This window comes from Ammospiza caudacuta, chromosome 6 (genome assembly GCF_027887145.1).
Source record: "Ammospiza caudacuta isolate bAmmCau1 chromosome 6, bAmmCau1.pri, whole genome shotgun sequence".
Classification (NCBI taxonomy): Eukaryota; Metazoa; Chordata; class Aves; order Passeriformes; family Passerellidae; genus Ammospiza; species Ammospiza caudacuta.
The window spans coordinates 19,769,947-19,795,062 of record NC_080598.1 but is presented as its reverse complement, the minus strand read 5'-3'; the positions used below and the strand labels follow the sequence as shown (position 1 = coordinate 19,795,062).

General features: G+C 39.8%; 1 protein-coding gene across 1 annotated transcript in view; it reads right to left on the bottom strand.

Annotated features, from left to right (window-relative positions):
• The window catches only part of MOB2 (MOB kinase activator 2), a 108,598-nt gene that overhangs the window by 83,187 nt on the left and 295 nt on the right, over positions 1–25,116 (bottom strand). The window lies entirely within an intron of this gene.

Sequence of the window (25,116 nt, the reverse complement as noted above, 5' to 3'; positions counted from 1 at the left end):
ATGCTAATGGCCAAATTCTAAATAAAAACCCAGCTCCACTGGAGTCCTAAACAAGCTCTCTGTAGAGACAGCAAGAAAACCTGAAATCCAGTTAGTCACATCAAGAGCAGCTCCACTTGTTAAGCATATCATTTTATTCCATGTTCACCAGCATTTCTTAGTAAATTCTCCTAGCAAATATTTATAACAATATGGACACAACAGAATTCTCTCCCTTGCCCCCTCTGTAAATATAGGAAGACTTAACTGCAAAGAGCCAGCTTAGAGGTATTTATCATCCTCACCAGAAATGGTTCTTCAAGGACTCAGAGAGGGTGGAGAGCAGATAACTTTCAGTCTTGTCTCTGTGACACGCTTATAGCACATGTTCATCACAACCAAATCCAGACTTTGGAAGCAGAGGTGCACAGATGTTCCTCCAAGCAACTCAAGCAAGAAATAGACTGATTGATCATCAACAAGAAACTCTAAGCTAAACAGAACCTAAAATTCATGAGTAAATCACAGCACCACCATTATAAATACTGCTGAAGGACACTGGCTAATGAAGAAACAACAATTCTCAACACAATACAGAATGTATTTCAGGTTTCTCTCTTCAGCTTGATCAAGCAAGCCAAGGGATGCTGAAAACAGTGGGAAAAGCTACATGGCCTGTTAAAACAGGGATTGTTATCCTTTTCAACTGGCTAATGTAATTCTTTCCCTCCAATTTTAGTTAGCAAGAAGGTGATATTTAAATAAGCAGCTCCAGGCAGTACAGTTCTCTTAGAATTATCATCTAGCATTGATTTGCATTTGGTAATTGCCTTTGGACATTCTAGAACAGACATCATGAAATATACACTGATGAAAAAAATGAAGAGTTTTTCAGACAGCCGTGTACACACTTATCTGGTACTACAAGTAATTTGTCCTTTTGTTTGTATCTGAAATGTTAAGCTGAGGGAAAAACATTTCAGAGTAAATGGAAGGCCAAGCATAATCAGAGCCATTAGAATGAGACATGCACCATTAAACCATATTTATGGACAAGTGAAGAAACTGTCCAACAGTTCTGCAAAGTTTTGTAAAACATTATCAGGAGGAATTTAAGAGATGCAGGTTTGAATTACAAACATTGGAAAACCAATGCACCAAATCTTAAAATGTCCTGTGATTTAGGAGTTTTTTCATTTTCAGTGTAAAAATAATGCAGAAGTAACTACCATGCACTCACCTGCACAGAAAAATGCTCTGGTGCAGCACAAGGTTTTCAAAAAAGTTCATGTTGTGAGTCTGAAACTTGGCTCAAACTCTGGTGGTAGGGCAACAAAAGACACTCATCCAACAGCTGCTGGCTGTTTTCATCACAAGGAAATACCTCCAGTTTGCAGTTGTGTTCTTTCACAGCTGCACAATCCCCTTAAACCCGTACAGCAGGTCACAGCACAAACCTGCAAGGCCACAAATATTAGTTTCACCTCTCCCTCTGCACTCCAGCACCAGGAGCATGCAGATGGTAGGTGTCTGCACACTGGGTGCTTCCCTGCTTCACAAAGCTTTGGATGGCTCTTGAGATAGCATTGGCTTTAAACATCCTTGGGCTCAAGTGAGACAATCTGGTTTGTGCTTTGTTATTCTAATATATGGATTTGCATAGCATTCCTGAAATATTTTGCTGGAAATTGACTACTTGGACTTAGTTTTCTAAACAGCACTGTCCTCCCAGTCATTAAACACCTGATGGAAATCATACTCCAGCTTTTATATTTCCATCACTTGTGAGGAACAATTTCTTATCAACCATCAGGAAGCACTGAATTACCAGCCTGCATTCCACAGTGTAAAGACTGCATTGTAGAATTAGGTGAAGTAGTTTTCCATGTTTTACCTAAAATTATTTCATCCCATGAACTATTCTGTCTCCAGATTTGAAAACAACATGTGACACTAATCACAGATTTTCCCTACTAGAAAGCTACAAAGCATCATTATCACATCCTTCAATTAAGGACAGGGTGTTCTACTTCCCTAACAGCATCAGATTTTGCCCGATAAATAACTACAAAGCATCATTTCTGCATCCTTTAGTTAAGGTTACAGGGGTTTGTTTCCTGAATGGTGACTAACCAAACAGTAGTTAAACTACAGGAAAGGAGCACCATTCGTCTCTCCTGATACCTGCAGATTTGATTAATGCTAAGGAGCTGTTATTGTAATCAGTGCTGCAGACAGCAAACTGCAAGACAAGCTCCGATGAGTGCCTGGTCTTGCAAGAACCAGCACATTCCTTCTGCAGTCAGTCTTAATACATAAAATACTCAGATCCTAGTTCAGAATTTGGGAGTGCAAGTTCACAAGAGCGCTACAAAGCTTGTTCACTTTAATTTTATCAGGAGGCAATACTGACCACCACAGCTCTACATATACATAAACCAGCAGTCCCAAATACGCCCCTGAGCATTAGCACTGGTATTCACAATACCAGAAGCATTATGCCACCATCCTTGAAAGCAGAAAGCTAATATTTTGCTGACAACCAGAAGATGAGACTACAGAAAAATTACTCTCTTCAGGTGATGCCTGTGCTCTGTTCAGATGGGATACTGAGCTTTTCTGAGTGGCAAGATACCCAAAAAAGAAAATATCCTTTAAATGAAGATCCCACTGATGTTTGTCTTATGGAAGAATTCAACTTCTCCTTAGCAAAACGGTTGTTTAGCTTTTGGAAGTACATAAAAACAGTTCTAATTGATGATGCAGTGCTTTTTAAAGTTAGCTTCAGTCCCAATTAAATCACAAGTGGCATGGCTGAGAGCACAGTATTTTCTGCTCTGCTGGGGTGGCCGGGGTCCAGGCCATCTGCGTGGAATGCAAGGCAGGACATTCCACCCTTCCGCCAGCATGTCCAGCGGTGCCAGCCGCTCCTGCAACCCGCCAAGGGGACAGGGAGGGATCTTCTTTTGTTTTCCTTATTTGTTTATTTGCTTTACTCTGGCAGCAGGCAAAGGGCTCTTCTCTTGCCAAGTTCATTACTATTGTAAAGTGTTCCCAATTACACTGAGTAAAGCACTACAGTGAGGAGGGGAAAAACAACTTTAAAGTTTACAATTAAACTACAGAACTTTTTAGGGCTTGATTTCAGGAAACAGGTGGAAGCTGGATTAACAAGTGCTCAAATCCACACACACATTATCACTCATTCAAAATATTTCTTTCAAAATTTTCAGTAAAGTTTTTTGTTAAATTAAAGAAGCAAGTCCTATCAGCCTCTTCATTTACTGGTCTTCTACAACCCCCTTCCAAACAACTTCCAAAAATACAAAGTTTTATACTTAGATCTGGGACTACTCAGCCATAGGTGATATAATAACTACTGTTTTCCAAAATGACGTTCACTTTGTTATTATCAACATGAAAAGGCATGCCTATATCTTATTGGGCCCCATTAACTTTCTCCCTCGTCCCACAAAATTCTTGTCCCCCAGTCACTGAGTACAGACACAAATTGTTGGTGGAGCATCTCAGAGTCTCCTAAAGATGACAGACTAATCAAGCAGCAGTATTCTACTATAGTGGCATAACAGATTCAGGAAAATCACATCGCTTTTCTAAATGGCACCACAGCCTAAATCATTATTTTACATATTACTCTACTCTGATGGAGTGAAAAGTACTACTTAAAAGCTTAAAAGACAAGATTATGACCTCCAGTTTATCATTCTGGACATCAAGTTGACTGCCACAGCCATGCAGAGTATATCCACAGAATAAGTTCTTTTTCATGTACAACTCAGTTATTCTGTGTCTACTCTGCAGTTCAAATGTTACATTTGCCTTTGAAGAGATTTTATTTACTGACTTGTCTCTTATGTCTGATTTTCAGTCACAAAATTTATCTGTCCTCCTCCCACTTCTCAGATCAGCCAGTACTCTATCAGCCAGGTCTAAGTTGCAAAGGACAGGGGACCTTCCTCTCCAACAAAGAGGAATCCATTCCCATGTAGTAATCAGTTCTCCAAGCACAGCAAGACACAGCACAGAACTGCACTCTGACATGCAGGAGCAAGGCTGTCCCTTCCAAGATAAAGATAAACCAAGTACAGCACTTGTTTGAAAGGCATCAGCCAGAAGTCCCTTCTGCATAGCTGAAGAGCAAAGCATTTGCTTCATATATTAAAAACTGGTGGAAGACCTGAGCACGGCAATAACTATTATATTCTACAAGAGTGCTGAACATCCCACAAAATCCCTGTTTCTCCAAATATACGAAGTTCCAGCAGCCAAGAATTAAATCCAGAAGTCTTCCATTGTTCTTTCAGTGTGAAAAGAATTCCCAGTTACACTTCAATACTAAAGGAAGCGGTAAGATCAGCAAATCCTTACTGTCAATGCTTAATCAATACCCACTTAGGAAAAAGGAGAGAAGCAGGTGAATATGAATGGCATTAAAAGCACACACACATCCACCACTTCCTGAAGTGAAACAAAAGGCACCAGAACTAACCAGGCTGCTGCATGCCCTGTGCCCAGCTCATACCTGGCATGCAGCTCCTGCCCACAAAACACGCCAGACATGAACATTTCAAAGACTGAACGTTAGCCTTTCGTGAGATGTCCCCACATTTCTTAGCAGGAAAGCAACAAGAAAATGGACTGCTGTCTAAATCTGTTTACCTAAAATAAGCCATCCTTACTTCAACACTCCCTCCCTAGCCCGAGGGATTTAAGAAGCATGCACTGCCATGATCTGACAAGATCCAATAAACCGGACAGCCTCCCTCTCGCTTGCACAAGGACACAGCTGCTCTGCTGTCTCATCTAGGCCTTGCGTGTCCAAATGTCGCCTGTACCAGCTCAGCCAGATCTTTATTTCAGTAGCAAGTGTTACACATTCCTCTAATGAAGGCTGCAGTTAGACCCACAGGCAGATAACCAAATCCCAAAGGCTTCTTCTCACACAAAAAGATCAGAAGGGGTGGTGCACTGTCGCTTTCCAGCTCCTCTCTCTCTTACAGTAGCTCTGTTAAAACTTGATGTACTTCCCAAGCAAAACTGCCACCAGCTAATCTCTAAAAGCCACCAGCACTCTCCCCCTCCCCCCAAATGGATCCATCCACAGAACAAAACCAGCTGCTCCTGATAAACATACATGGCTGCATTTCACAATACACTGGAGACCTCTAAAGCACTGTGCCTGAGCACAGCATGCTGGTCCTGTAACAAGTGTATTAAGACACTTCCCCTTGCATGCTGGAAGCACAAATATTATTGAGAAAATGTGCACAAAATCAGAAATTTTAAGCATGAACTGAGTCACAAGAAATGTACTCTGAATGGCAGCTAGGTAAATTCAGGGTGAACAGAATTAGTCATCTTCAGTGAGTCACACAAAACAGTACAATTTGCAAAGAAAGCAAATTAAGAACATTCTGTTATAATTGATTTTAGTAAAGAACTTGATGTCATTTCATAGTAAGTGCATATATTTCATAAGTTCCATGCTAGATTTTTACATACCAAAACATCTGGCTGAGCATGTGGCAATAGACATTATGTGATGCACATCCTACTTCCTAACCTCCCTCTGGTGCCCTGGCCAGCATGAGTTTGTCATCTGTGGCACTAAGAGAGGGAGCACATTTATCATTATTCTTCTATAATCACCTATTCAATCAACAGGATTTCAGACCTAACAGCTGCCCCCAGCAATGGGCAATGTGTTATATCTAAGTCAGTCTTTACCAAAAGATTACATGTGACTGTCCACCAAGGGAATCCATCTCTGTCCCCAGGACACACAGCATCTCAGAGTACCAAGTGTTGTGTCAGCAGAAAAAAAAAAAGGCAGAAGACAGGCATAACTTGGAGTTGAGATTTTGCTGTTACCATAGAGGGTGACAGAACACAAAAGAAATTATACAGAATTACTCCAATTTGCCTTCACTTTGCTGTGGCAAAGCAACTTGTGTATAAAAGAGAGCCAGTCTAATTTTAGCAGAAAATACACTGATGAACAAACTATTCTTCAAATAATGATAATCAAGTTTAAAAGGCTAAGTCTCAGTCAGAAACTGTATCTATGGAAAGTGTGCTAGAGCATCTGTTAAAGCATATGAACCACATTAGCATTCCCCACCACCCCATAAAATGACACACATACATACAAACCATCACCACAAACTCTCATGAAATCTGCAGCAATTAAACAGCATAACCAGCAAGCTGACATGCAGCTTGTTTCTGCAACTGCCCTGGCCCCTCTAATCATCTGCTTCCCAGCTTTGCCATCCTGACTGATTACACTTTGGTACCACACTTGAAGTTACTTTTCTCCCACCAAACAGAAGCATGTTCTGTCAGTGACATTTCTGGCTCCACAGCTGTAGCAAATGTGAAGATCAACTGCACAGACATTGGAACAATTATTTCTCAGAGGATATATTACTTAACTGAAAATGGATTACTTTAACCTGTTTTACAGAAAAAAGGTTTAATCTTGTCTAGCACTTAACAAGTTTCCATAGCACCTAATGACACAGTACCTAATGACACTAATACATCAAGCCAGCAAACTGTCACTACCACCATGACAATTGATCACACTCCCCCTTCTATCACTCCAATCTTCCCTCTGTGCCTCTCCCATGCAGAGGTACTTGTGCAGCTGTACAGTGAATTGGATCAGGAATTGATCCCAACTGAAATAAAATGCTGTTTTCTTTCCATTAGCTGTAAGCTGCATCACTGGTAGCAGGATCCAATTCCCAAGCACTCAAGCACTTGAGCTGGCAAAGAGAGGAATAAACAGCTCCAACAGCGAGAGGAGGGCACTTCTCAGCAGTCTCAAAGTGCTCAGGGAACTATGGCATAAATTGCAGTGTCTTTGTGTGATAGCAAGAATCTTGTTATAGGATACTGTGGTGCTTTTTACAAAGACCTGCATCTCCTTGTAAAACTATACCTAAAATTCAGTTCCACATAAAATCGTCAAGGTTGCCTTTACTGATTCTTCACTTGTTACTTCAGCTTCAGTTGTTTCAGTTGCTTTCTTTCTTCTGGAGTGAAAGTAAAGCATATGTATTAGAAAATAATGTAATATGTAGTGAGCAGAAGATACCAAATGAGATATTTGTGCCAAATCTGAAAAACTTAGGAAGTTCAACAGCTCTTTTCACCTCCCTTCTCACCTTTTCCAGAAGAGAAGGTTTTAAAAACAGGAAAAGGATCACAGTAGAAATGATTGGACACAGCTCCTGGTGTCACCAGAGCTCCTGGGCTGAGCTCTTCCAAGCCCATGGCTGTGACTATGGCAGGGATGGTGGTAACAACATTTATTTACACTGGATGGCCCATTATTGCAACTGACCAAACAAATATACGCCTGGTGAGGAAAATTCTCCTTCCTCTCCAAATGATCCACCCCATTTCCCAATTCTCAATATTATAAAAGCAATTTAATGTTTGTATATTTTCAACTCCATGTTGTGAATTCCACATTTACCTCCTCCAGTCTCAGGCATGAAGAGTAGCAACACGTTTGTTATCTGGTGCTTTTTGTGCCCGGCTGCATGGATACTAAGAGAGGGAAAAGCCATGCACACGAGACAGACTTTTATTGATGTTGATTTTATGCTATAATTTTATACTTTTCATACTTCAGCGTGCTAATGTTTTGTTCAAAATAAATCTCAATGATACAAAATGATGAGCTAAACCTAGCATTTAATTTTCCAAATAGTACTTGCACATTTTGCATTTTGATACATATGCTAATACCTACTAATTAGAATCATAACAAAGACTTTAAAGATAGGAATTAGGGAGAGGAACTTTCCAAACCAAAATTGATTCGTTATATGACAAAACAAACATTAGAACCACTTCTTCTATATAATGATGCAAAATATTCTCACAATAGAAGAATTGGAAGAGAATTCTAGTAGGGAAAAAAAATTAAAACCTACGTGCTATAAATTTGCCTTTTCATTATGTTCAGCCTCAAACATTGCTAAAATAAAAAGGAATCACCTATATTTTGTCATAGCTCAAAATCAAGAGATAGCACTGTGTAAAAGTCTAGGTATGGTATTAGAAATGGGTGACAAACACCATGCAAGGACTTACTGATAAAACCAATACTGCAGTATTATGGTTAAATTCTCTGTAGCAAAAATCAGTCTTATTGCTTTAGAGCACTTAAAGGACCAAGGAAGCTTCTACACTCATGTAGAAGCTACGCTTTTTTGCAAAGATGAACGCATATTTTACTTTTTATTAGCACTGCAACTGCATTAGCTTAAAAGGCTGTTTCACAGAAGCCTACAAAAAACGAAGCAATACGATTGCATTGAATGGGAAGATCCTAATCAGTACCTCGTATTAGCAACTTAATACTAAAGACCATTGAGACAGGCCTAGAGGTTAAAATCCATCATCTTTCTAGGAAAACTCCTTTGATACATTCTAAAAGCTCCTGCCTTTGTAATAAAAATAAAATTCCGTCAATCATTCTGGTTTTAGATTAAACTCCTAAGCAAAATTATGCTCACTAGAAATATATTCATATATGTTGAAATCGTGAGAAGTACTTCAGCATGGCAGGCAAACAGTGTCACACTATTAGAATTGCAATTATGTCACCTTTTAGCAAGTGACCAGCAACAGGCCACTCCGAAGCGCTTGGCAAGGGAAGAATGCTTGTTTTCACAGTAGTTAACGCTTACTTTACGGCTAATCCATCTCAACTTTGCAGGCTTGCTTACCTCAGCAATCTGCACCTCTGGAAAAAGTGATGGGAGAAGTTTATATTCCTGTTCCAGACTGCTGCTTACAGCGTTTGTGCGAGCTCATCTGCGGGTACGCTGCTCCACAATGACAGCCGTGAGTATTCTAACTGCTGCCACACTCACCACCTTTTTCTTACTATGAACCCTGAGAACAACAAACAAGACCCCAACAAACAACCCTCCCCCCAACAAACTCAAATCCTCAACTGGAATTTAGACTACTTAGATATCTGTAGTACACAAAATGCTACTAAAAGAACGGCAAGTCCACCCATCAGTTAAAACCACGTTGCTCATCTCTTACACCCTGTGTTGTGCACTTCTCTCCTTAGCAGTCCCCACCTTGGTCACACACAGAAGATACCCTTGGAGCCATAATCTCATTCACACTGAAGGAAATAACATTGTTTGAAAACAGAGTGTACACAGAAGATTTTTTTTTTTTTTTTTTTTTTTTGGTATGCACATTCCCTACTTACATCTTCAAGGAATATCTGGGCAAGGGGAGAACAAATTCAAGCCGAGAGCTTTACATAACCAGCAAACAAATAAAACAGCAACAAGAGGATGGAACAACAAGATTATGCTCTGAATACTCTTGTCTAACTGGAAGGCAAAGCCAAGAAGCCCTGCAGAAAACACAAGCTAGAAGCAAACTGTCTTATTTCCTATTGCTTCTGTGTTTTAAAACATCCCCAGTATGCATAAATCAAGATGTCACTGGCAGTGAAAACAGAAGCCCAGCTTAACTCCATAGCTACAAGGCTCCATTAATCCCTCTCTAACATTCTCACTAGGGTCCCCAGCTTTCTTTTGTTCTCATAATATCAAACTATTAAAAAAAAAAAAATACTATGGCAATGACACATATGGAAGAAATTTGTATTCACTTGTCAGATACTGGGTAAAAATATCTCCCTCATAGTCACAGTAGTGAAAATTAAAGCGAGCAGGGGCTACTGGGGCATATGGACAACCATTCCAATTTTTTTAACACAAATTCATTTTTAAAAGCACTCAAAACACTGAGAACAGTCACAACTGTAGTCTAACATGGATCAACATAAAATAGCACCATCATTATTTGGGTTTTTTTTTTAAGATAAGCAGTCTTCAGAAACATTCCTACTTCATGCTTATGTCAGCTCTGTTTATTATTATTGCAAGGTAAGAGAAATGCTGTCCTCAGTAAACTTACTGGAAGGAGAAGCTGGAGCAATAGAAAGCAACAGTTCTCCCCTGCAGAAAGGGAACCTCCTGCTTTGGCACAGCCATGCTAAAAATCCAAACAGCTTTTCTTTGGGCAAGGTGTAACCCACTGAAATCTGTCAGGAAGGTTACAGATATTGCTGTCACAGTGCATCTGAGGAAGCACATACTGTATGTTCAACTTTTTTTTTGCTTTCCTTCCACTCCCAGATGTGAAATATTTTCATAATTATCCAAAGAATTTATCAGCAACTGCTCTACTGGTTTGTGTTGCTAAAAGCTATATCATCTAAAGAAAAGAGGACAGAGACAGCACTTAAAAAATCTGCACACCTTTTGATATTAAAGGCTTATAAGAGCTGCTACAGCCTCGTCTGCTCCCCTGGCATAGGACAAGGTCATTCTTTAGATGATTCAGGACTTAATCTTCTCCAAGATATTCTGGAGAATGTAATACCTGAATGAGCCAAGTTCTACCGTATTTTAAAGAAAATTGAATCTCACCAGAAAGTGCAGAGGTACAAGACTCAAATGTTGAACACTTTAGTTCATATGTTGAAAACTTTAGCAATGCATACTTTAGTTACCTTTTGAACACAGTTACCTAAACCAATGCAAATCCTTGAGAAATCTACAGGCACAATAACCTGTACACAATATTTTCATAACAATTTGATTTAAAACCTACTAAAGAAGGAAGCCAGGGAAGAGCAGTAGGTTTTCATAAGCCTAAAGTGCAAAAAGTTTCAAGGAATGTAAAAAGGTCATTTCCAGTCACTACACAAACCTGATTTATTCTCAGCATGACACCAAAAAATCACAGGTAGTATTTAACTGATCAGCTGCTTGAACTGGCTTGGTTATATAGCAGTCCTTGCAATACCCAGCAGAATTCTGTCTTCCTCCACATACTTAGTGTTTCCATGTCTCCTGATCAAGATTTTATTCTCTATTTATACCACATAAATAAAGGTAGGCTTATGAAGCTAGTGCCATAGAAATAATCGTAGAACTGAAAAATACAAAGTGCATTTAGAACACATACTGAGATCTCTCTTGTGCACACACACCAACAAAATCCCATCAACAGGGAAAGCACTCATCTAATGAGAAAAAAACCCCAATCATTATTCTTTTTATCACAGATCCTCACCCTAAGCATTCTGTCTGAAGAAATTTCAGTTTGGCATTTACATAATTTTAAATGGCAATTACATTTAGGGAAAGCACCTTCAACCTATGATCTTTTTATTTCCTATTTCCAGATGCTAAAGTAATTCCTACTCAAGGATTATAATTAGCAAACAGGCCTAAACTGTAATATTATAGTGCATTATTTTGTTTTAATCACAAAAAAAATTACCAGACTGAAAACAATTCTTCAGATTGTGACAGAAGTTTACATAAATTTATAAAGCTTAAGCTCAGAATAACCAAGAGGAATAAGCAAGTTTCAAGTATTTAAACTGTTCAGGAAGCACTGCAGATTCAGGACCACCAAGGCCAATGTACCATCTGGCTTCTCTGAAAACACTAGTAGATACTTGCCTTTGAAAAAAGACCTAGTATAAGAAAAACAAGCAAGTACAGATTACAGAAACAACAGGAGATCAATAATACAACTCACATAGCAACCAAGGGGTCTCACTGCCAAATTTGCATTCTATGCTTGATGATGTTAAAACAACAGATTCTACCTTAATTCTTACTTCCTTCTGGGGATGAAAGGGAAAAAGTGGCACATTTTCACCTCTAGAAAACTAGAAATAAAAGCAAGAGCGCCACCATGACTCAGTATTAATATCCTGGAATACTTTTAAGTCCATAGAATTTCAAATCATCTCCCCTAATAACCATTTCCATCTTCCTCTCTCATTATCATTGCATTATCAAGATCATTAAAAATTACTGGAAAGATTAACATTTGTCAAATGATAGTCACAGTCCCAAAGGTGACATTTCAACAATGAACAGCAAATACCAGGAGAAGAGTGACTTATGTCATCCTTCAGAACCACATACCATAATTCAGGGCCCCTAAACAAGCGCAAGAATGAAATATGCTAACAAGACAGTTGACTTCATGAATAATAAAACTGAAAAATTTGACCGTAGTCAAAAAGGTGTTAACTTAAAACAATGAAAAAGAGGCATCAATTTCTTAATCTTTCTGTCAGACATCTTGGAGGTGAAAATATGCTTTAAATGACTTAAAAATCATGAGGAAAGGCATTCCATGGGTACTTTAAGTTTTCCAAACACAAACACTTGCTTTTTTTCCAAATTTAAACACCAGTACATTTAGTACTTTTGTAAGAAACAGATATTGGAAATGAGTGTTACCAGAGGTATTTTAGAAGGGAGTTACATTCTTGTCCCTCTGTAGTAATCAGATTTTTGTGAAGTATTTCAACTTCCTGTACATGAAAAGGGGAGGTAATTGCAAACAAAAGATTAGGCTGTACTGTGCTGTTAAGTAAATATGTTCTGAATATCTACCTCTGCATCTCAGAACTACCATAATGCAAAACAACAGTCTACCAAGACCACAACTCCATTCTGATAATAGCCAACACTATTTATGGAGTCAGAAGACTGAAGAGTCAGAAGACTCCATAAACCTCTGGAAATGCAGTTAATTGCCCAGCCCCACATCCCAAGAGAAATTTCTTCCCAACTGACTGCTCAGTTTAGATGCATGGACTGAAAACCAGCATTATCCCTGCTAGCACTCTTGCTAATGTCATTAATCTTTACAGAATTGCATTATTTACCTTAGTGAATCACAGAAGTTAAATCCTCAGCTCAGCTATGGGCTGTATACAAAAATTCTTCCTATTTATTATTATTTCAACCTTCTCATGTCATGCAATACACCAAAATTGTTCTTTATTGTCAAAGTATGCTGGTAAGTCAATTGTCTTTAATCCCACTTTTGCCTTATCCTCCCCCCATCATTTTTGAGCTTCCTGTTGCTTTTCCCTATGCTTTTATCCATATGATAAAGCAGAAAAGTATTTACTGAAACCCAGCTAACCTGAAGCTCCTCTTAGTTTGATTTTGTAACAAGAGCATATTGGAGAACTCATTCTTTCTTTGAAGGTCTGAGCGCCCGCTGTGAAACTCACATTGTCAATTTACTACTAAACCTCAAAAAACTGGCACACAAAAAAAGCAAATCCAAAATGAGATTAAAAAGTAATAGTTTCATGTTAGTAGCTGGCTGTCACCCTGGAATAATATTTGGTTTAGGAACCACAAGTTAATGAGTAGTCCATGGCTATACGATAACCATTGTCTCCCTTGGAGATTAGACTCCTTTTTAGACAGGTTTATCACACAGGATTTTTACTTCATGTCCTGTGCACTCCACCCACACCACTGTTCTCCAGGGACCTTAGGGAAACAAGTCATGGGGAGAATTCCTGTGAGCAGGAACTTTATTACTTTCACTGGGAACATGGATCCAATTTGCATTAGTTATTCCCACAGCTGTGGAGTCCTGCCTTATGTTTTTCTACGTGTAACAAGTCGATATGCTTTGGCATATACCAGCAAAAGGATAATGGAAGAGTTGATTTTACTTAGGCTCTTTGGGAAACTTCAGATTTGCAACACCCTTTGGTAACAATGCATTATTTTTCATCCAAAAACATACCAAAGCTAGGAAGTATTATCCTTGTTATTTTATGAATACTGACCAATCTACTCCATTGTTTGGTCAGCAGTACCCCCACAGTTTTAATCAACTTTCTCTCTGTAGAACTACTAGAACTTTGAGTCATTCTAAAAAAAACTTAAGATAAATGTTAGTGAATTGGAGAGTTAAGATGAATAGGGAGGAAACAAAAAGTACATCTTCCTATTTCACTTGGCTAGGGACAAAAAGCTCTGGGTGCGTTTGGTTTGCACTTGCAGGCTGGCTCCTCATCACAACATCTGACCTTCTCCATTGTTCCATAGCTTGACTATGTCCAGATCGACTTCTACAGCAGTTGATGGACACAGTAAGAGCAGAAAACATGGAACAGTTACTGAACTGTAGTTTCAAAGGTAACAGCAGAGGACAAAATTTTGCACTAAGTTGCACATTTCAGTGTAACCACCTTTCATTTTCCATCACACTATCAAACTGGGCCCTCCAGAAAGCAGGAAAACCTTCCCACTCAGGTTCTGGGCAGCCCACAAAGGGTGCACTGACCTGGTAGCTGGTGCCCTCAGGTTCAAACCTCCATCATCACCAGTGCTTGTCTGCCTTAGCCCTTCAGACTGGTCAGCAGCATCTTCTGACCTAACTTGTGATGTATGAAAGTGCATACATTGATTTTTGGCATAACTAGGACTAGACCCTTTGTCTGCAAGGTCACAGACCCAAACAAACCTCAGATCCAGAAGGAGAAGAAAATATTATATACAAGCCATAAGACAAGCACTATTGGCCAAGGCTGTAATTTTTGCAGGCACAGGCAAGTGAGAAGTGCCCAGAGACAGGAACACAGTGTCCTGTGATACCTGGTAGCCTGCTGCAGGCCTCTGCTTGCTAAATGGGAGCACGTGACAAGGCAGGCCACAGACATTTATCTGGATGAACGATAAATCACTCTCTTAGGTCAAGCATGGACTGGAATTCCCCAGATCCAAGTTCTTCAGGCATTTGTTTTGACAGCTACAGTTCAATTACCAACAGTGACTGTACATAAGATACTACTGTGTGCAGTATTTTTAAAAAAATATCAAGGTCTTAGTAATAATGGAAAATAATTATCATTCCTTTATTAAACCCAGACAGGAAATGATGATGTCTGCTAACGAAGTTTTATTACATGTATAAACACCATCCTCATTCCTGTATTTGCTTCCTCTTTGCTCAAAATCTGCATACTCAGACAGCAAGGCTGTTTTTAGCACTAGGGGCTATCAGCCTGGGGATATCTCTCATGCACTCTCAGGATGGTTTTTCAAATTCTTAAATTTTTTTTCTACCATTTGTCATTGAAAGAGTGCTTTGGCACTTAAGAAGTCAAAGGAATGAATTTAAATTGCATCTTTTAAAACTCATCAAGACCTTCATGGGAGTTGTCCTTCAGAAATTAAGCAACCTCCATGTCAGCTTAAATCGTTATGCCTACTGAAATATTTACCACCCTTTTTTTTTTACATTTTCAGCTTGGCTCAGAAGTGCTGTGGATAGATGACACACCTAAACGAGTATAACCAATGTGTTTAAATTTGTCTGTCTTTATTATAAAGTTACTTCCTTCTCATGAAACACTTGCCAACTTTTTTATTTTATAATAACGCCCCCCTAATGTTAAAGAATAAAACGTTTAAACATGGGAATTCATAAATCTGCTACGTAAGACTATTTCTCCTTTAATTATAGAATGGATTACAATTAAAAAAAACAAACAAACCAAACAAACAAAAAAGCCCCAGCAAGTGATTTTGTCCTGCAAGACAGTGGGTTATATTGCATGTGTTTCATGAACTGCAGAAAATAGTTCTTCATTAACAAGATGCCTCCTTGCCAGTATTCCCAAGGAGGCAAACAGTGAGAGCTGGTAAGTCCTCACTCTACCTAAAACCAAGAGGAACTTGATTTAAACAGAAACATTGATTCTATTAACAATGAGAAAATACAAGTCTGTTAACATGTAAATAATATCCTGACCACTTAAAAAGTTATACCACATATAGCAACAACTGCCTACATTTTAGTGGATGACTGTGCACATCCTGTCTGAAACAAGCCTGGAAACACAAACAATTAAAAAACAACAACCAAAAAACCAAAAACTCCCAGCTTATTACAGTACTGTGTGAAAACAGAAAGGTCCCCTTTAAAAGGCAGACCAAGGACATTACCTACAAACTTGCAGTTAAATATCTAAATTCTTGTACATTACAAGCATGAGCCCATAATCTCCCCTTTCTTAGATGAGTTTTCGTAGCACTTTACTCCACTTGCTCAAGCCTCAACAAGCTCAAGTGACTCAAGCCAGTACTTTCATATTCATCAGGGTGGGGCAAGAGAGAAAACCTCAGTACAGACGCTTTGGGGTTCTAAGAATGCAAATCACCCAATTCAGCATTTTGAATAGCACCCATAACTCAAAGCTAAAACCTGTGCTACACCAGACCACATGGTAAAGCCCATCATATGCCTAATATGAAACATTCATAAATACATTAAAAAAAAAAAACCTGAAACTTCAGGTTAGTCTTCAAAAATTGCTCATCACCAATGGCACCACAATAATCAAGTGAAGAAGGGACAAAGTAAGAACAACTCCTGTAAGATGCCCATCCAGGAATACTGTGCAAAAGAAACAATACTTTTTAATGCCCAGCAAGTCAAGCAGCAGAGGGGTGTCCAACACACCCACTGCAAGATTAAGGCTAGAATTGAACAGAAAATAAGCTACAGTCATTCAGCTGAAGTACTCCTTTCATTATTTCTTTTGTTCAACTCTTAGCTGTCAGATTACTCCCAAACCTCAAAACTCAGCTAATTTTTAAAAAATGGCATTATCTGGCTACAACAAAAAGGAGATACAGACAAGACCATAAAAACATCAGAACTGCAGGTTGGCTTAGGCATCCCAACCAGAAATTACAAGGGAACCAAGAAAGGTTGGATCACAGAACTAAGTAAGACAACACTGGAAAAAATTAGGGCCATCTGAGGATTTGTATACCTTAGAACAGAACCTGCAAAATACTTCCATTTCTAACCTCTTTCCTTTCCTAGAAGACATGCAGATAACCTTAAATAGCAAGACCATTGCCCAAATGTGGCTTTTTGAATGTAGGCTGGTCAGCTCCTTAAAAAGGAACCAATCCACAGCTAAACCAGCAGGTGAGATTTCTCCAGCTGACCTGGAACTGTACTATTAACATGGTTTTGTTCAAAACAGTCTATTAACATAAACAAGGGATACAAGCATGCCCAGAAGCTTTTTATTTCTTTCCCAAGTATATTTGTGGGTCTGATAAAAGTTATTAGCCCTCACTACAAACTTGGTTCCTTTTATATCTGATGGAAACCAGCCACACACTAACACTATAGTAAATATTACAACCATGAAGGTTTCATAGACTGCAGTTCCAGCAACACCTGGAGATCATCAGACAGAAGACTGACTGAAAAAAAAGAGAAAAAAGTTATTTATCATTTACCTGACACAAACCTGAAACCACAGAGTTAATCCTGTAACCTGAGCCCATCTGCAAAGTAGACACCTCCTCATAAAAAAACATCTCCATCCAGTTTTGCATAACTTGTTAAGAAGGAACAAAGCCTCTCCTCAGCAACTTCATGCTGAGTTATGAAGAACCATGTAAAAGAAAAGTTCTATAAATGAGGAAATTCTAGACTGAAATTTATGAACTGAAACAGTGAGAAAAAAAGAGTCAAGATCACCTCTATGCAACCTGTGTTTCACACAACTTCTGTTCATTATGTGTAAATACCACAGGAGTTCTCAGGTAGAACACCCAAGAACTTGCACATTTCAGTGTAGCAGAGGGACAACAGTGATCCAGACACTGAACATTGATGATAAAAATATTCAGGGACCACCTTTATAACCTAAGCAGTGCAGAAAGGAAGGGGAAAAGAAATTTAAAAGCATGCAGATATATTCTGAAGAGCTCAAGTTACCAGACCTGGATAATTTAAAGATACAGTTTTCTGCAGGCTTACATTCTAGCTTAATGGTTTTACTCTTTCAGTGTTCAGAGTAAGAAGGAATTTGATCTATGACAGTCATTCCTGTCTTAATTCCAGTTTAATGTGTGCCACTCTTCAGAAAATTGTATCCAAATTCTGGTTTGGGGTTTATTTATTGTGTGCATATATGTGTGTGTTCAATGCTCTTGTTCCACAAGCAGGGACAGACGTTTGCTGATTGTGTGAAAAACTTGCACCTTGACCAGTTTCTCTTGGCTGACAGAATAAAAGGAAACTAACTTTTGAGAAAACTGCCATATTTCCCCCTCCAAATGCTAAAATTATTGCAGGGCTCTTTAGGTATTTAGTTACATTCATCATTGTAGCTGCAAAATTATTTATAATTACTGCACACAGTCTCAGGAACAGGGAAGCTCCTAGGCTACAACTCTTTGAGGTGTCAGAACAAGGCCATGAAGCAACAATTCTTCCTCAAGTAGTCTCAGTTGATGTAACACTTTTCAGTATTACTCTAAACAACACAATTGCAAAAATAAATTTAAATAATCAGATTTACTCATTTCTTATACAGTTAAGAACACAGCTATTTTTTTTTTGTAATTGCAGACAGAGTAAGATGAGTGAATAAATTGCTAAGAAGGACTTAAAAAAAAAGAATCTAGCAAGCAAGTTTCACAACCATATCACCAACTGTAAATGGATAAAAAACAATGGGCAAGATCACTTCAGTAGTATTCCACTAGCAGAACCACATATTAAAGTTGTTTGATAGGTCATCAGTGATGGCAGAAAACATAGATCTGACAGTACTGAGTTCAAACTTGTATAAACAGCCATCTAAAAATTGCAGTCTCTTATTAATTTTACTCTTTCAAGTATGCTTTCCCTGGGCCCACATCCAGCAGATGTAACAGATGGAAACTGCCAGTGAAATAGGCAAAGTGAGGCAGGCCATCATGCGTGAACGAAGCTTCCTGAACACGCTCTTGAATCAGACTGCTGGATTCAGCCAGGCACCCAGAATCCCACCCAGCTCCACATCCACACCACAACACAGGCAGCACTTCCCTCAGGTAGATGAAACATGACTTACAGCCAGTTGTGAAGTCTGAATTATTCATCCATATCCAGTTCACAATGAGTATATTTATAGTTTACCCATAAACTCAATGTAACACTGTGACAGTGCTCTGATGCCATTGCCTGTGCCAGGGTACCAGCCTAGTCATGGCATCTCCTATTTTCAGACATTCTGCAGCTCCTCCCAACATTCAAGCAGAAGGATACATCACCAGAAGATAGATCATTAATTATTTTCAGAGTAATTACCACTAATAACCACATTACTACATGATTCCATTCAGCTGATTTAAGTCCTTGCTACCACCAAAGTAAGTGTTACCTAAGCTTTCTGTTCTCACAAACACTATCGTGCTGTCAACATTATTCATGTAGCCACACAAACAGGCTGCAGGAACTCATTTAGCTGAAAACTAACCTGAGGAGAGGAAACAAGGCAGAAAAAAAAGAGATTTGTTTTCATTCAGATGAGCATCTTAAGCTACCAGTCTTCCTGAATCCTGATGCTACTGCAAAGGAAAGAGGGTAACATGCAGAGACATGCAAGGAATGAGTATAGCTACACTTAAAGAATATTCAACTCTTTTTCTAAATAAAGTAATAGTTCCTTTTACTTTAAATACCTTGAAAATTATCTATTCTTCTTGCCCCTCAGCATACTCAGCATTCTGGAAAAAGAACACTCTAAAAATATAAAACAAGTATTCACGTGCACTGTACTCACTAACGTAACTTACTGATAAATTCTGTGGTTTGCCAAAGTAACAAAGGTTTTAAAATGCAGGATTTATATGGCATTTTCTCCAAGAAATCAATAATTAACTATACCAGGGCTCTTCAGGGAGCAAGACTCTGCAGTTATGTGCAACCTGTTCTGCACTACAAAAGAAGAACCTTGGCAGTGACCATCTCAGTAATTTAACTGAGCACTTTCAGAACCAGGGAGACATAAGGGAACAACACACCTGGAAAATTTAAATTGCTCTCTTACAGTCATGACTCCTTTTCTACAAATCTAATAGCCCTTGAAACTCACATTTCAAAGTAACAGCACATTTCCACCACCATACTAATGAATATTACAAGTTAATATTTAATGGAGATCTAATTTTACCTGCAGACAGCATTATGTAGTTGTTTCAAAGTTAAGCTCTGGTTTAGCAGAGGCACTGCTCATGTCTGCTAAGGTTTTGAAGTAATATTGAAGTCCCATCAGTAAGCAGTGAATGGAGAGCCAGTGGCTCACAGACAGACCCAGATTTATCTGGGGAGAGCAACCTGGACCCCACAGGTAATGTTACACCTATCAATGGAAGCAAATAAGGAGCATGTGACTATTTCCTGCCCAATGGGACCATACATGTCTGGTTTACTGTTCTGAGTTATTTTCAGCTCCCTTAAAGCAGGGAAAATGGCATGTGAAGCCAAAAATCTGCAGGGAATGGAATGCAAGGGAAACACCTGTTGTGAGGTCAGTTAAAAAACAGAACAGACACACACCATGCAAGCTGTAAAAGGTGAGAGGTTGCAGCAGTTTCTAGAGGGAAGACTGCCTTATAAAGGCAGAAGAGTTTCTTCACTAGAAATGACTAAAGGGAAGAAAGAGGAAAGCATTCCCTACAGCTACAGCAGCTGAAGAATGTTCAGTGTTATTCCTTTCTTCCTTTTAATAGAAATATTTTCTATAATTAGGAAGTTTCGAACAGTACCCAGCATAAAAATCATTACCTACTTTTTCTATAAAGGTCTGCTAGAGAAAGGCAGGTTCAACTGTATGATGCACCAGCCAAACTGACAGCTAAGCTTGCTGGATTTCTCACTGCTCCCACCACAAAATACACTCCATACAATTAATGGACTTGATGATTCTTATGGCTCCCTTCCAGCTTGAGATATCCTGCAACAGTGCACCCCATTCAAAAGCAACAAAGATTTAGTCTAACAGGTGACAAACAGCATATTGGGTTTTACTGACTCAGAACTAGAACAGTGGTGTGCTTTTTTCACATGTAGTCCTCAGCTGTTCTGGCTCAAGGTTAGGACTTCTCCGCATGACAATATTATTCCTATTTCACCACAGCTCATCTTGAACTGGACAGTGTCTTAAGGCCTTGTGAGGGCATTTCTTAAAGACCCCACCACAAATGCAGAATGGAAGACAGCAAAACAGTAGTATGTGTTACTTTTCTCTAGCCTTTAAAATTACCACAGGGGTAATGTGGCAAAATCCTGTATCTGAAACAAGTGAAAAAACTGACAGCTTAAATTTAAGTCCCTGACAGTTACAGCTGAATTAAATAAATTCATGACTTACAAGTCTCCTCTACAAAACAAATCCAGCAGTGTGCTGACCTTGAGAAGTTCTCTTCCACTGATTTTTTTTAAATCATCAGAATATCATATACTCCAAAAGACAATTTGCATAATTACTATGTTATTTCACTGCAACATACTTTCCAATGACCCATCCCGATGAGATGAAGATTGTGCAGGGCAGCACGTATATGTGGTGTTTATAATGGATTAACTGACATTACAAAGTAAAACCTGCAAGTGTGAGGGCTATTAGTTTCTATTAGACATTTTTCAGTTTACAGCTGTAGCCACTCACTTGGTCTTGCAGACCACAGACCACCTGAGTAGACAGAAATAGTCTGTGCTGTCTTCAGGCACAAATGTCCTGACCAGAAGTTTGCTTCTTCTGCCATTTGTGTTTTCCTTACCTTTCCAGGCCATTGTTTCTCTCTAACTGTCCTCAAAGCTGAAGATGTGCAATATGAGAAAGGATAGTCTTCAACCATTTTTAGGCCCTTCTGTTCAAGTCACTAGGTCAACATATGAAAGAACAAATAACTGAGCAGGGGATAGTATGACTGTATGGATAACAAGAGCTAAAATTTAAATGGATAATAAATCCCTCTTGCAGACAGCCTCTCTCTCTTTATTACACTTATATTCTAATCAATGCTGGGAGAAGGAGCTGTGAATCTTTATCAAATCAGTGTAAGCATCTCTCTCAGCTTCAATCAGTTTAGTCTATTAACCTACTAAACTACAAAGTTTATAGTGCAGATGAAGCTCAAATTATGATTGCGTCAAACATTGGTAATTGTTTGTAAAACACTTTGTTTCTCTCTTCCCTTATTATGTAACAGTTCACGAAAACCACTACAGTACCCAATACTCCTTTTCTAATGAAAATATGCATTGCAGCATCAGACAGCACTGCTGAAGAGGAAACCACATCAGGTTTATTAGCACCACTAATATGTTTTACTCCTAGCCAATTATGAAACTTACTTTTCACCTTGTTTTAAAATATCATAAGTGAAGGAACAATGCCTGCCTTTGTTGCTAATTTGAACTTCAAGAGCAGATCAATGCTGTTTGTAACACAAAAGTTTGGAATCTCTTCCAAAGTGGGTAATGTGGATCTCTGGTAAATGTTGTTGAGCAAAGCAATTAAGCAACACTGATCTCTAGTTAAAATTGGACTTAAAATACATCCTCTGTAAGACAAATAAGCTCAAAATGGTCTTTTTTTAAATGAAGAGAATGCACGGAAGAAACCATAGAGTTCACAACATCAGTATTAATGTTGCATTCAGTGGAAGGGTCAAATATACTAATCAACCACAGAAACAACTCTGCCTTTACTTAGGTGCTAAACTAAGCATCCTACCATGCCAGCACTCATTCTTTTCAGCTTTTTTCCTTAGGACTTGACTGGATTTGGAAGCACTTGACTGAACAGCAGGCAGCACCCAGAGAAGTTTTGCTGTATGACCACCTAAGTCTGTACAGTTTGTTAATCCGTAATAAATTCACTATTGTTTGTAAGCCTCAGCTTCCGGGTTTTTTTGTATATTAAGTACTCTGAGGCGATCAGAGGCACGGAGCTGCTGCCCTTGGTGGAATGATTAGCACTTACCCTTCCCCCCTTTCCAAAAGAAGGAATAAAGCAGATCTCACTCTAAACGTTTATCAGATAAAGGCGACACCAGCTCGAAGGGTCGAGATCTAGAACAGGAGCAACTGTTGCTGCTGCCTAATTTAACACACTTGCACTCCAAGGATCATTTCTCAGCAATACAAAGTCAAAACACAGAGGGTGTTTCACACACCAAAAAGTTAAGAAAGCACAACCAACAAGGGGACATACAAGGCCTTCCACACGGGTGGGGAAAGTGCATGGAAAGCTGAAACTGCAAACCACCACATTCCCAATGCAGTACGGAATAAGAAAGATCACAATGGCTTTAGTAGTGAGGACACTTAGAAAAAGAAATACCACCAAGAAGCAGAGCAATACATTTTGCTTGCCAGAGACATCAACACCAACTAATGTGTTACTGGGATAGACCTGTTTTGCTATTGTTCTGCAGGTTTTTCTTCAGTCCTGTCCTCACATCAGAGACCCAAACAGCTGAAGCTCCCACTGAAAGAAAGGCTGAGCAAGTGGCATTACCCAAACCTCTGCCTGGGCAGACAAATGTCCTCAGTTTCTTTGTCAAGCAGCAGGACGGATGTTTCCACTTACAAACACAGTTGCTAACAGCAGGCATAACTTGGCCGGGAATAAGAATGGGTCCCCCAGGACTTCCAGCCTTTCGCATTTCAAAATATCAATGCTCCCCCTTCCTGCCATAATCGCACACAACCATCCCCCCCAAGTGTGCACAAACAGAACTAACAGCGTTTTAAGGGAGGAAACTTGAAGAGCATCAGTGGGACAATACTGGGTTTGGTCAGGAGTGAAACATATCAGGAAATAGCTGAGAACAAGCGAGTAACACACAAATGACTCAGGATCCATTCCCATTACAATGGGGAAAACAGGCAAGTCTTTTCCACACATGGCGGATCCACCCACCCTGGGTAAAAAAGTGCAGAACAAATGCCAATATTTTGTAGTGACTTCAAGAAGCCCAAAATATTTCTCATAAGAAAATCATCATCCTAATATACTCAGAGTGTGGCTACAACAAACCTTGATTCTTTTCTGCTTTACAATGTAATTTGCACAGAATAGGTACAGCTGCTGTAGTGGGGCATGTAGTATTTTGAGTCATACAAGTAACTTGCATAAGTCCTGGGTTTGACCTTTTTTTGTAATTACAGTAACAATCTTTGACACTCCAGCTTTTACTTTTACAAAGTCAATGTAACAGACCACCTGCGCTTTGCGGTTGTTACAAAACACATCAAAACAAGCTCGTCATTTCTATTTTCATTGACACCGTGTAACAACAGAGCGCAGCCCTGTGACTTACAAGACACAAGGCTTGCAGTACATGGCACCCAGACCCCTCCACATGCCACAAATACTGCCCTTCCCTGCCCAGCCTGCTGGAGGAAAAGCCAGCCATCCGTGTCTATCCCACAGAGATTCAGCATGCCCTGCATCTGAGCGAGTGAGGGGTCAGACTCGCAGTGAAACTTTGTATGGACAGCTGGTTCCAGAGTTGGATGAGACCCATGTGAAGGCGAGTAACAAGTGCACTCTCAGCACCGAACAGATCAGCTGCAGACAAAAGGAGCACGCACGCCAATGACCCTTCTAAACACACACCACATCCACCAGCTGCCACAAAAGTTTACCTTCTGTTCTAGGCACATCAGTGTAAGGAAAGGAGGCAACCTAGATGGCAAAGACCACATTCAGGAGCGGCTGTGAGAACAAACTAAGGGCAGCAGGTTATCACTGCAGCGCCAGTTTTGCTGGAGCATAAACCAAGTGCTCATACGACTTTGAAGCATAATTATTCACAGTTCACCTGAGTGCAGGTCGCCAGCGCAATTCATGCAAGAAGCAACCGAGAATATCTCGTTTGGGATACTGGTAGCGTATCAGGTCACTCCCATCAACTGCATCTCCCTCTCCTGCACTGAGGTTTCCAGACCTAAAAACCGCAGCAAACAGCTCTCTACCTTCTGTCTCTGTGTAATTAGCACTATTAATCCAGGCTATCCAAGCCCCCTGGCGTGGCTCTGATTTGGCGTTAATCTCTGCCGAAGTCTCTTCTTCCTCCCTACAGAAAGCCATTTAAACCTTGGCACGCCTTTGGGTTTAGAGCGATGTTCTGTCGCAGGGGGATTAGCCGCACACTGTACGAGTGGGAAGCACACAGAGCTGCCACACCTGGCCTTCCTATTCCGCAAAAAGGGAAGGAAAAGTTACTTTTCCAGAGAGCCGCGGCTCGGGACAAGACGAGGGCTCCCGTGCAGCCCGCGGTGCCCGCAGGCGGCCGCACAGGGGCTGAGCCCGGGGCTGAGCCGCAGCCGCGCTCCCGCTGCCGTTCCCGCGGGCAGGAACTGATTAGTCATTAGCGCCGCACGCGGGGCTGGGGCTGCCGGCGCCGG